The following is a 14,501-nucleotide window of genomic DNA, read 5'->3' on the forward strand; positions in this document are numbered from 1 at the left end:
TCAGATCTATATCCTTATCATATATCAATTCATTTTAACTCATCATGTGTACTCATGCATAATATTTAACATAAATAAAACATATATAAAGGATTGATCCATACTAAATCATATTTTAATTTGAAAGAACAACTTGAAAATCATTTTAACGACCTCAAAGAATCATAACCACATAACAATGAGTACTTCTTACTAGGCTGTTATTAATGAACTTACCAAATTTCAGGTCAATTGGAGCATATAAAGAATCTATATTTCCAAAGCTGTGACCAAATTCAAATTCAAGTAATTTAAGTATCTTTAGGAATTAAAATAATATGACGTACATTCTTATCACATATCAATTCATGTTAAATAACCATGTGTAATCATGTCCAAATTTAACATAAACATAATTAACATAAATAATATTCTTATCATATTCAATCAAATTTTAATCCGACAAACTACCTAAACCCATCTAAACGATTTTCGTGGGAACCATCAAATTTCAAGTCAATCAGATATCATAAAATTCATGATCACCTTAAATATGACCAAATTTGAAAAATTAATCGTTTCAGGCATAGTTAAAGATTAAAATAACTTAGTTCACATTTTTATTCTCTTTTTAATAATTATCTCATGAGCACAAAACATACTTGTGTCCTGTCTTTCGGCAAGACACACAACTAACCTCTTTACAACATATTGTTCTCTCAATTAATACACTTGAGAATTCAAAATATTATATTTCTCCCTTTAAACCGGTGAAAATCTTTAATATCTCTTTTCATGAATTAATTTAAGTGTTACTAGTATCTAAAGGTAAATCTCCTTCCGAGTAAACAAATCTTTACTAGTATACATTTATGAAGAACAATCCACACATGATACAATGAGAATATTCTAACGACTCAAATAAATAGACCACTTTCGTGGATCCTAGTTATTTATCATAATTCTCAACTCAAATATTATAATCTCAAATATATATAATATTAAGAACTTCTAATAATTCCAAATAAAGAAACCACTTAATGGTAATCATTTATTAATTATAAGATTTTTTCTCTCTATATATATATCAATAAATACGTATTAATATATTCACGTGAGATGGAATGCTCATATAATTAAGTACACCGCTAAAACGGCTAAACAACACAAGGCAACCAACCTAAGACCTTGGTGAATTGAAGCCAATTGTTCAAAACACATCTCCCACGTGCAACTGTTTTGAAAACAAAAAAAAAAAAAACTTTCCCTTATCCCACACTTAATTGTGTCAGATAAATTTTTCTTCAAAAAAAATTTAAAAAATAAAAGATTAAGGGTTGGTTTTATTAGAACTAGAGGTTGGAAAAGAACAACACCCACTACTAACAGCTGCCGTCGGGATAAGGTAAAAAGTTGCCCCACAATTTCTGTTGTTTGTCAAATAGTTTAGATCTGAACTTTGAACACGCCAAAAAATATATATCATATTTTTTCTTACGGGACGATTAAACTGACTTTTGCCGTCACACCAAATTCATCTCATCACTATTTAATTTTGGGAAAATGGTCAAAAATGCCCCTCAATTTTGGTTTATAGTTTGACTTTACCCTCGCCATTAAAATGAAGTTAATTTTATCTCACCCGTTATTAATTTCACCAAAATTACCCCTCATTTGACAGAATCCCCAAAATTGACCCAAATTATCCAAATTTTAAAAAATACCCTATTCCTTATTTTTAATCCAATGCCTCGACCCTCTAGAGGATAACACATTCCCCTTTTACCCATTCTCTCAAATTTTCCATATAACTTCTCCTCCATTATTCTTCATTTCTCTTCCCTCTGATTGTTCTTCCATATCAACTGTGCCAACGCGTTCAATCAGTTTATGCACAAACAATGCCCTCACACTCCCCATTAATCTCACATCACAACCCTTTAAATCTGATAAACCAAATTCCATGATCTCTTCATCATTACCCCTACCGAAATTCCTTCACTAATACCTCATTTTTTTGCCCCTAAACCCTAGCGAATCCAAAACCCTTAACACTGAATCCTTTGATTCCACATTTGGAACTTCTTATATGATGTCATTTTGCACCGCGATTTTCTTCGTTGATTTATTTTTGAAAGAGAATAATTTCTTCCTTGGATTACTTCGCACGTAACCTGTTTGACTAATTGTTTTAGATCGGTTATAGTTTTGAGGCATGTACGGACTTTGTAGGACGGTAGGGAAAAGGAGTTTTCAGCGACGAGTTTTTCGAGATTTGCAATGGATATTGAGACATTGTCGAGTTCAGATTTAAGAGTCGGGTTGGAATACGGATCGGGCGTCTGAAGGATGCGAGAGAGTGTGGATTCAATGGAGTTTTTGGATTCCGAGAAAGGAAGGAACTTGGGGAGATGAACTAGAGTTTGATTCCGAATTAGAGGGAAGAGAAATGAAGAAGAATGGAGGATACGTTATATGTAAAATTTGAGAGAATGGGTAAAAGGGGAATGGATTATCCTCTAGAGGGTCGGGGCAGGTCGGGCATTAGGTTAAAAATAGGGAATAGGGTTTTTAAATTTTTTTTTTGGGTAATTTGGGTCAATTTTGAGGATTCCGTCAAATGAGAGGTAGTTTTGGTGAAATTAGTAACGGGAGGGGTAAAATTAACTTCATTTTAACGGCGAGGGTAAAGTCAAACTATAAACCAAAGTTGAGGAGGGGTATTTTTGACCCTTTTTTATTTTTCTTTATCCTTAAAACGTTAAAGCAAATTTAAAATATAACATATTCATGCATATATTCACATACATATACACATATGTTTTAAGTTATCTATTTAGAAGCAAGAGTGACTCTGATACCAATTGTTGGAAAACTTTATGCACATCGAAATCATACTAGAATCTTACTACTTACATGAATAATAGATAATCAAATCATTTATGCTAGAACACATATAATATCCTAGAACACACAAACTTACTGAAATTTAATTCAAGAATTACCTCTTGAAGCGTGAATAGATACCTCCAAGCGAGTCCCCAAGATAGACAAACCTTCAAGCGAATCTACAAGATAGACAATAGTTATGGTCTTCGACAGTGATCCCAGGTTCACATCCGAACTCTCTCAATACTTGGGTGGGCAAGTATGAATAGAAATTGAATTTAAAAACAAGCTTTAAATTATTATTTTTTTGGGGGGGTTGGTTGGGGGCTGGTTTGAGGGTAGGGACAAAATAAATTGATTTTTTCAACAAAAAAATAATTGTAGTTTGAAGTTGGAAGAGAGTTTTGGAAAATGTTTTCCTTAAGTTTTGAAGGGAAGTCATTTTCCTTAAATTTGAGGAAAATGAGTTGATTTGGAAAAGGGGGGGGGGGTGCGAGGGTAGTGGGTGGGGGTAAAAAATAAAAAATTGAAATTAGAAATATTTTAAAAAATAATTTTTAATATTTTTTTGGGAGGGGGTGAGGGTGGGTAAAAAAATTGAATTTAAAAACAAGTTTTAAATTATTATTTTTTTGGGGGGGTTGGTTGGGGGCTGGTTTGAGGGTAGGGACAAAATAAATTGATTTTTTCAACAAAAAAGTAATTGTAGTTTGAAGTTGGAAGAGAGTTTTGGAAAATGTTTTCCTTAAGTTTTGAAGGGAAGTCATTTTCCTTAAATTTGAGGAAAATGAGTTGATTTGGAAAACATTTTCCAAAACATTTAACCCAATCAAACATGAGAAAATTGGAAAACATTTTCTGGAAAATGTTTTCCTTCGTACCAAACACACCCTAAGTCTTCCTCTTTTAGGTCACCCAACATTAACAATAAGGACTTGTTAATATTTTCAATACACGACTTTAACTTATGCCAAGCTCAACACCGAGAAGAACTTCAACAACTCAAGAGGTATATATTGATACTTTTCTTTTTTTTTAGTCCGTTGAAAAATGATATTTTTTCTTATATTTAGCGATAATTATATTAAATTTTTAATAAAATGATTTATAATCATATAGATATTTATAACTTTCATATTTATCCATCTTCACTGTGGCACTAACTTCTGTTAACAGAACTCAAGAAGCAAAAGAGGAAAGGTTCAAATTATAGTTAGAACACTGTTAGTCAGTTAGGAAAAATTAGTTAGTTAAAAGTTAGTTACATTCAAGAAACAATTAGAGGGATGAGTATGTGTATAAATACAAGACTAGAGTCTCAATGTAAAGTAATCTTTTCCTGAAGAAATAATATACTACTCTGTTTCAATTCATCTTCTTCTTTAAAAGTCATCTTCTATAAACCTTCATGGTATCAGAGCTTTGATCAAAGTCTGAGTAGATCAGGTGTGTGAGTTACAAATCTTGGATTTCTGAAGATCAGAGTCTCAAGTTGATTAAGCTTCCGCAATTACAAAGTGAAGATGGTTGATATGTCTCAAGAAATTAACAATGGTGGCCATGTTACTGATGTCAGTAATGGTGGAAATCCTGGGAACAATAATCCCACACCAGCTACGTCAATGAGTCAAGGAATGGATTACAATCATCCACTGTTCTTAAGTCCAGCTGACATTAGTGGAGTTAATCTCATTTCGTTTCAACTTCTTGGAATTGAAAACTATGCTGTCTGGAGCAGGTCTATTAGATTGGCTCTTCTTGGAAGGAACAAGATTGGATTGGTGGATGGTTCATGTACAAAAGATGGTGTGTCTCCTGAATTAAGGAATCAATGGGAGAGAGTAAATGCTGTGGTTCTTTCATGGCTTCTCAATTCTGTTTCAAAAAGTCTGTTAGGAGGAGTAGCTTTTGCCTCCACTGTTCAAAGTGTTTGGAATGATTTGAAGGAAAGGTTTGATCGAATGGATGGATCAAGAACTTTCAGTCTACATAAGGAAATTGCAACACTGCAGCAAGGTACAGATTCAGTGTCTGTCTATTTTACAAAACTTAAGAACTTGTGGGATGAGTTTGAAGCTCTAGTCCCATCCCTGGTTGTAACTGTGAAAAATCAAGAGGTTTTATCGATCATGTAAACAGGCAAAAACTCTATCAATTCCTTATGGGATTGAATGAATCATATGGACAGGCTAGAAGTCAAATTCTATTAATGAGTCCTATACCAGGAGTGAACCAGGCATATGCTATGGTTGTTAGTGATGAGTGTCAAAGATTTGCTTCTAACAGTAATAACATGGGTATGAATTCTATAAGTATGTCTGGAGTTGATCCACTAGCAATGTACTCAAGATCTGGAGGGTCTACCAGTGCACAAGTACCAAACAAGTTCAAGAAAAGCTTTGGTATTGTCTGTGAATTCTGCAGGTGTAAGGGTCATACTAAAGATCAATGTTACAAGTTAATTGGATACCCTCCTAAATTCAAGTCAAAGAGGAAGGCAGTTAATGGAGCAGGAAATACTGCCTACATGGTGGTGAATGAATCCAGTAATACAAGAAGAGAGGCATATGATGGTGTATCTGATAGCTCTACATCATTTAACTATGGATTTAACACAAATGTGCCTGGTACAAATGGCAAGTCATTTGCTGGAAATAATGAAGAAGATGAGTGTGCAAAACACCTACAAGGCTGCACTTTTACCAAAGAGCAATACAGTCAAATACTACAAATGCTTAAGCAGAATAAAGGGACTGCAAATACAGGAAATGCAGCTCAAGCTCATGGAGTTCAGGCTCATGAAGTTCAGACTAATGCAGCATGTAAGGCTCTATTAGTGTCTGAAAATAATGATGTGTGGATCATAGATACAGGGGCAACAAATCATATGATTTCGAAAATTGGTATGCTTAATAAGGAGTCTGTAGTAGAGGTTAAATGTCCAAAACCAGTATCATTACCTAATGGTGAAGTGGCCTATGTGACTCATACTGGTTCTTGTCGCATATCTCCAACAATTATAGTTACAGATGTATTTCACATCCCAGAATTTAAGTACAATCTATTGTCAGTAAGCAAAATGACTAAGGAGTTAGGTTGCTCAGTCACTTTCTTTCCACATTTTTGTGCGTTTCAGGAGCTTTACACTGGCAAGGTGAAGGCGATTGGTAAAGAAAGTGATGGGCTGTACTTGCTACTGAAGAATCTTACACAGGATCAGATAACACACCAGTCGTGTATGATGACAGAAAGAGAGGAAAAGGAAAAACAATTGTCAAAAGAGGAGGTGTGTGTATGGCATAAGAGACTAGGACATGTGTCATCTCACATTTTGAACAAGTTGTTTCCTGTAAACTCAGATTGTATGAACAGAGTTTTGAATAAATGTAGTGTGTGTCCTTATGCAAAACAAACAAGATGTGTATTCCCTGTTAGTAGTATTAAAAGTACTGAGTCATTTGAACTGATTCACTTGGATGTTTGGGGTCCATATAAGAAGGCAACTTTTGATGGTAATAGATTTTTCCTTACAGTTGTTGATGATTTCTCAAGAATGTCTTGGATTTTTTTGTTGAAAAATAAGTCTGATGTCTGTGTATGTGTATCACTGTTTCTGAAGGTTGTAAGAACTCAGTTTGGTAAAACAGTCCAGAAGGTCAGGTCTGATAATGGTACAGAGTTTGTAAACTCTGTATGTGCAAATATGTTTAAAGAAGGAGGTATAATACATCAAAGGTCATGTCCCTATACTCCACAACAAAATGGAGTAGCTGAAAGAAAGCATAGACACATCTTAGAGGTAACAAGAGCCTTGAGGTTTCAAGGGCACATTCCTATAAGGTATTGGGGACAGTGTGTACTAGCTGCTGTATATCTAATAAATAGGATGCCTAGTAAAGTCCTAGGAGATAAATCTCCATATGAGAGGCTATATGGAACCAAGCCAATGTTGACACACCTAAGAGTGTTAGGATGTCTGTGTTTTGCTAAAAATCTATTAGAGAATGATAAGTTAGCATCCAGGTCAAAATCTTCACTACACATGGGGTACTCAGAAACTCAAAAAGGTTACATATTGTTTGATTTATCATCAAATAACTTCTTTGTAAGTAGAGATGTCATATTCAAGGAGTCAGTGTTTCCCTTTATGGCTACATTCACAAACAAAGAAGTTGGTCCTTTTGTGGATAATATGAATGCTGAACTACTAAATGTAGATTGGATTCCAAGAGTTGACAGTGTGACTAGAGATATTACTCTTGGTCAAAACTGTTCACAAGAAATGCAAAGTTCTGAGGAAAGTGAACAGGAAATGGTAGAAGAGAATACTGTGATGGAACATATGGAGGAAACACATAATTATGAGAATCAAGGCAATCTGGAAGAAGTTGTTACAAGAAGGTCTACAAGAGGGGTACATCCACCTGTATGGATGAAGGATTTTGTGTCTCTAAATATTAACAAGGAAGTACAATTTCCTATATCAGATTGTGTGTCTTACAGTCATTTATCTAAGAATTATCAGCAGTTTGTTGTAGCAACCTCTATAAATACAGAACCTGCTACTTATGCAGAGGCAAGTAAGGAGCCAAAATGGGTAGAGGCAATGCAAGCTGAGATAAAAGCCTTGCAAGATAATAACACTTGGGAGCTTGTTGATTTGCCCAAAGGGAAATCTCCAATTGGTTGTAGATGGATTTATAAAATCAAATACAAGTCCACTGGGGAGATAGAAAGATTGAAAGCAAGGTTAGTCGCAAAGGGGTACAGTCAAAAGGAGGGAATAGATTATAAAGAAACTTTCTCTTCTGTGGTAAAAATGGTGACTGTTAGAACTATTCTAGCATTGGCTGTGTCAAGACGTTGGCACATTCACCAAATGGATGTTTATAATGCATTCTTAAATGGTGACTTACATGATGAAATCTACATGAATGTGCCTCAAGGATTTGCTAGTCAGGGGGAGAACAAGGTATGCAGACTGATCAAATCCTTGTATGGTCTTAAGCAAGCACCAAGACAATGGAATCACAAGCTTACTGAAGCATTACAAAACCTTAACTTTAACCAAAGTCAACATGACTATTCCTTGTTCACAAGGAAGAACTCTGAAGGAATTACAATAATATTGGTGTATGTTGATGATATCTTGATTACAGGAAGTAGCTTGGAGCTGATAAAAGGAACAAAAGATTCTCTACAACAGATATTCAAAATGAAAGATTTAGGTGAGTTGAAGTATTTTCTTGGGATAGAATTTGCAAGATCTGAAGCTGGAATTGTTATGCATCAAAGGAAGTATGCACTTCAACTTATATCTGAAGTGGGATTGTCTGCTGCTAAACCTTCTGGCACACCTATTGATGTGAATGTCAAGTTGACATCTAAACAATATGATGATCAAACAGGGCAAAATCAAGGAGACAAACTTGTAGATCAAAGTTCCTATCAGAAGTTAGTTGGAAAACTCCTATACCTGAACATGACTAGACCTGATATTTCTTTCAGCATCCAAACTTTAAGTCAGTTTTTACAACAACCCAAAAGGTCTCACATGGATGCTGCACTTAGAATTGTCAAGTATATCAAACAACAACCAGGTCAGGGTATATTATTGTCAAGTAATCCAAACAATGAGGTAACAGCCTATTGTGATGCAGACTGGGCAGCTTGTCCTATTACAAGGCGATCTGTAACAGGCTATGTAATCAAACTTGGAGAGTCTATGGTATCCTGGAAAGCCAAGAAGCAAACAACAATATCAAGGAGCTCAGCTGAAGCTGAGTATAGAAGCTTGGCATCTACTGTGGCTGAGTTAGTTTGGTTAGTGGGAATGCTGAAGGAGTTAAAAGCTGAAGTAAGGCTTCCGGTACACGTACACAGTGACAGCAAGTCTGCTATTCAGTTAGCAGCTAATCCAGTCTATCATGAGCGTACTAAACATATCGAAATCGATTGTCATTTTATTAGAGAGAAGCTGCAACAAGGACTAATCAGTGTGAGCTACATACCTACTCAGAACCAGCCTGCTGATCTCCTTACAAAAGGTCTGACCAAAGCACAACATGAGTTCTTATTGTCCAAGCTAGGAGTTCTAAATATATTTGCCTCTTCTAGCTTGAGGGGGAGTGTTAACAGAACTCAAGAAGCAAAAGAGGAAAGGTTCAAATTATAGTTAGAACACTGTTAGTCAGTTAGGAAAAATTAGTTAGTTAAAAGTTAGTTACATTCAAGAAACAATTAGAGGGATGAGTATGTGTATAAATACAAGACTAGAGTCTCAATGTAAAGTAATCTTTTCCTGAAGAAATAATATACTACTCTGCTTCAATTCATCTTCTTCTTTAAAAGTCATCTTCTATAAACGTTCAACTTCCCTAGGTAAGGAAATGACAAGATGACGATGAATTTTTTAAGATTTTTTTTTTTTAATTCTTAAACTTCATGTGAAGTCAAACACCTTTACATATACGAATGTAGGTGGTTTGAAGATTGCAGATTAGACCAACTTAGACTCTCAGAACAATTTATATATACTACTTACTTAATTGGCGTTGTTGTTGTCTCCGACCCTGAATTCTCTGAAGCACGTCTCATTTATGCAAAATACGTCATGCTCCTGACCGTGGTCGATGATCTTTTCGATGAACTTATAGAAAGGTATTTCGTCTGAACTTATAAGCTCGTCAAACTGACTTATTAAGTATTTTTGGTTTATTTATGTGTATTCATAAAATTAGTTTCAACACTTAAAGTTTATCGATTATTATTTACAGGTGGGATGACTATGCAAGTGTAGGTTATAATTCTGAGAGGGTTAAAGTTTTTTTCTTTCTGTTTTTTATAAATTAGTAGAGGAGCTTGCAACAATTGCTGAAATTAAACAAGGCCGATCTGTCAAAAATCATCTTATTAATTTGGTAAGGGAATTATTCTCTAACTTCCCTCTTTAACAAATTTTTATACTCTTTGTTTTAATTTATTTGTCTATTTTTAGTCTATTTAAAAAGACAAAAAACACGTCTTTTCTAATTTAACAATTCTTTAATTTTCTACTTCACGTCATATGTAAGTCTTTAAAACCAGAAGGTTAAAGGAAATTTTGATACGTTAAGCGTATTTTTAATTTCAGATTAAAGATTCAAAAATCTTATTTATTTTTGTTTGTCTTAACTTTTTTTCTTCTAATTTGACAACTCTTTCATTTCAATATTTTACGTTAACATGTTTAAGACCACATGATTAAAGAACATTTTGATACAAAACATATTTTTAATTTATGACCACAAGATTCAAAAATCTTCTTTACTTTTCTTTTTAGTTTGTTTTAAAAAGAATGTCTATTTCTAATTTGTAACTCTTTAATTTCAATATGTCATATATATGACATCTTTACGACTACATCTGATTAAATAACATTTTGGTACAATAAGCATATATTTACTTTAACACCACAAAATTCTAAAATCTTCTTTACTTTCTTAAACTGTATACTTAGTCAATTAAGACAAATTACAAATTGAAATAGAAAAACTATTTCAATTATTTTTAATTTACTTTCTTAAACTCTATGTCTATTATCTCGGAATTTCAATAGTGGCTTGAAGTGATGAAGTGCATGTTGATTGAACGACTAGAGTGGTGGACAAGCAAGACAATGCCAAGCATAGAAGAGTATTTGTATGTTACTTCTATAATATTTGGTTCAAGATTGATTCCTCTAACAACACAATACTATCTTGGAATAAACATCTCCAAGGATCTTTTAGAAAGTGATGAAATATATGGTTTATGCAATTGTACTGGTATAGTCATGAGGCTCCTCAATGATTTACAAACCTATAAGGTAACAACTCTTGTATTTTTTTGTTTTAATTTTAGTTTGGCTCATCAAGATAACTTTCATGTGATATTGTTTTCTTGGTACTATTAATAAATAATATTGTCTAAAAGTATTCATATATTATCTAGACAAATAATATGAAGAGGTGGAGTTGGCTATGAGAGGTAGGGATGGAGGGTGGTAGGCTAGGAGACAGGGTAAAGATGAGATGTGTTAGAAGTTGGAAAAGAGACCATTTTTTTAAATTTAGTGAGAAAGTCATTTTCCTATGTACCGAACACGCCCATAATATTAGAGTTTCTCTTCATGTCAAAACAATCAACTTGTCCAATATACCAATGGTAAACAATACAAAATCTTGATGAGTAAGGAGATGCTGATCTAGAATTTCAAGTTTATAGGTTCTAAAATCATATTTTTTTTATTGAATTCTGAATAAACTACTAATATTGGTCAATTGTCTCTCACATGTTTTCCTGTAGAGAGAACAAGAGGAGAGCTCAATGAATTTAGTCACAATACTGATGACACAAAGTCCAAGAAGAACAAATATTTCTGAGGAAGAAGCTATAATGAAGATAAAGGAAATCTTGAAAAGTAATAGAAGAGAGTTGTTGAAAATGGTTTTAGTTCAAAAAAAGGGAAGCCAATTGCCTCAATTATGCAAAGAAATATTTTGGAGGACAAGCAAAATGGTTTATTTCACTTATTCACATGGTGATGAATATAGATTTCCAGAGGAAATGAAGAATCACATTGATGAAGTCATTTACAAACCACTCAATCATTAATCCCTCCTTTTAAATTTATGTGTTTTATTGTCCTTCTGTTTCAATTTATTTGTCTGGTTTACACTGTGAATTGAAGAAAAGTTTGATGTATAATTGTGTCTTCCCTCTCTACATGATGGACTATATTATATATTGTTATAATGACACTACGACCATTGTATAATGTTGGAAAATCAAAGATTCATCTCCGGTGAGTTTTTTAATTTCTTTGTGTGAAAACGCTATTTTCTTCGTTTCAATTTGTTTGATCTATTTTTCATTTTAGTCTGTTTGAAAAAAAATGTTCATTCCTTTTTATCAACTCTTTAATTCCAAGTTTTCGCATGACATGTTTAAGACTTAAACGACATTTGGTTACATTTGACATATCTTAAAATTAAAACCACAAGATTCAAAAACCTTTTTTACTTTCTGAAATTTTGTATTAAGTCAAATTAGGTTAAACAAATTGAAATGAAATTAGTATCATTTTCTCTTTTCTAACCGATTCAATCAAAATATTTATAAGAATAGGAAAAATCACTCACTTCACTATTAGAAAACAAGAAATTAGCGAGGATAAAAATTTATAGTTAAACAAAAAAAAATCTCACGTTAATCTCATTTAGCTATGAATTAGCAAAGATTATAAGAAAATCCAATTAGCTAGGAGATTTTTCGCAATAAATAAGTAGGGATTATCGATAAATTTGATAGCTCATTCCATGTTTTCTTGTAGTGCTTGTAACACAGAATTTTGCTAAAATATTCAAGAATAGGGATGGGGCTACTTTTGGCCAAAATAAAATGGTTTGAAAGTTTAATTCTCATAGTGCCATGTAAATTATTTTTTTAAAATAATAATAATAAGGATAACAAACTCAAGTTACATAAAACTACTACTACTACTTATTACACATTATCAATTAAAACAATACATGAGGAATACAAGAAAAGAAAAGGGAAGGGAAAAAAAGAAGCAATACTGAAATAGGAAAATGGTGACTTTTCTTTATTACTATAAATAACTAAGCACCATATAGGAAACTTTTATTATTTCCTTTGTTTCATTTTTTGTGACATCTTTCAGAATTCAAAAGTCAAAATTTTAACTTTTGACAATCAATTTAGACATAACAGAATTAGTTTGACTTTCAAAATTTCAAAGACACCACATATAGTGAGACAAGCAAAGTAACTCTAAAAAGACCAAATCTTATTAGTCATATGGTGTAGCAACCAAATACAAGTTGTTTTTCCTTGTAGCAGCAGCACCAAAACCTTCAATCATATCTAAATCTTCTGGATTCATACCATTAGGAAGTTTCCAATCGAAATGATAAAGTAATCTTAGCCAATATAAGTTCACTACTTGCCGAAGCAAATAACATTCCTGGACAAACCCTTTTTCCAAATCAAAATCCCAAAAACTCCATAGGAACATTTGATGATCCTTTGATCATTTTCACATCATCAACATCGTTATTGAGATAATTGTTGAATCGATTTGGTATGAATTTCTCTGGATCGCGCCACTATTCAGGATCCCTTCCCATTGCATACAAATTCATCAAGACTATTGTTTTATTAGGTATAACATACCCGTTAATCGCGATTTCTTCTATTGATTCTCTTGGTATAGCTAAGGGACCTGGAGGATGAAGTCTTAGAGTTTCTTTCACAATCAATTTCAAGTATTTCAAATTTTGTACATCAATATGATCAACTTTTTTTCCCCTTTTAAAACCTCTCATACTTCAAATTTATCATATTTGGATTCTTCAATAATTCAGCCAAGGCTCATTCCACTAAAATTGATGTTGTGTCCTTTCCACCTATGAACATATCCTGTATTTCAGATAAATTTCATAAATGATCATATAACTATTTATCGATAATTTTATTTAAAATCAAAATAATCTATGTTTATAATAGAAAAAAAATCACAAAAGAGGATGGACTCGACTTAATTACCCCAGTTTTTAACCTTTCGATGAGTGAAAATGCCCTTAAACTTGGCTTCAGTTGGCATCTATACCCTCTAACTGTGGGTGTACACAATTAGACACTTCAACTTGTATATAAATTTAAACAAATAAACAAACGCGTCCTACACGGCATAATACACGTAGGACATCACATAAGACTTAAAATTGTCATGTAGGACGACGCCACATAGGACGAATGCGTCTATATATTTATTCAATTTTATTTTCGATGTAATGATGAGTGATAATTTCTTAGTAGCCAACAAAAATGTAATACTTTCCATAAGATATGTAGTGGGATAAGAACTTACCAAGATAATAGCTTTGATGTTATCTCTTGTTATAGGGATTTGAAATTTGTGGCTCACCTTCTCTCTAATTCTTAGAACAAGGTGCAAACGATCTTCCTCATCAACATTATTTTTTCGAATACTTTCTTCGTGTACGTGGACAATTTCTTCTAGAATGCGATCACATAATTCATGATGCATTTTCAGTAACTTTTGATTAGATCCTGTAATGTACCTATCGAGAAACTTGAGGGAAGGGAACAAATCCGATATCAATGAATCCGAATCGTTACAAGTCGTTCCAACGGTTGCCCTACAAATAATAGCACAAGAGAGCGAGTTTAGACACTCGTACACATTAATTAGGGTACCTTTAGATGATGACTCCTTAATATTTTTCACTAAGCGCGAAATCTCCTCTTCCATAAGAGGATAATTTGAGTGAATTCTTTTTGTATTGAGGAGCTCTGATGTACAAATTTTGCGCATATGTTTCCAATAATCACCATAGGGAGCAAAAGCAATGTCTCCACCGTTGTAAGCCATGGTTTCCGAGACAAGGAGCTCCGGCCTATGAGAGAGGATGGTGTCACTTGTTTTCATCAATTCTTTAAGTATTTTATATGAAGATATGACAATAGTTGAACGTTCACCGAGTTTTAGGTGCATCAACGGTCCATATTTCTTCGATAACTCCTTGAGTGTGATGTAAGGTCGCGAAATTCTGAGTTGGTGAATATTT

At 33.4% G+C, this 14,501-nt stretch overlaps 3 pseudogenes; 1 reads left to right on the forward strand and 2 right to left on the reverse strand.

Moving 5' to 3' along the window:
* Positions 1-1,773: 1,773 nt before the first annotated feature.
* LOC125814754 (tubulin-folding cofactor C-like) lies at positions 1,774-2,797 on the reverse strand (annotated as a pseudogene).
* Positions 2,798-3,773: 976 nt separating this feature from the next.
* LOC125814695 (beta-phellandrene synthase (neryl-diphosphate-cyclizing), chloroplastic-like) lies at positions 3,774-11,502 on the forward strand (annotated as a pseudogene).
* Positions 11,503-12,693: 1,191 nt separating this feature from the next.
* On the reverse strand, positions 12,694-14,497 carry LOC125814755 (desmethyl-deoxy-podophyllotoxin synthase-like; annotated as a pseudogene).
* Between the last annotated feature and the right edge of the window lie 4 nt (positions 14,498-14,501).

The sequence above is a fragment of the Solanum verrucosum genome, unplaced genomic scaffold (assembly GCF_900185275.1).
Source record: "Solanum verrucosum unplaced genomic scaffold, falcon-dt-bn FXZP01000268.1, whole genome shotgun sequence".
NCBI lineage: Eukaryota > Viridiplantae > Streptophyta > Magnoliopsida > Solanales > Solanaceae > Solanum > Solanum verrucosum.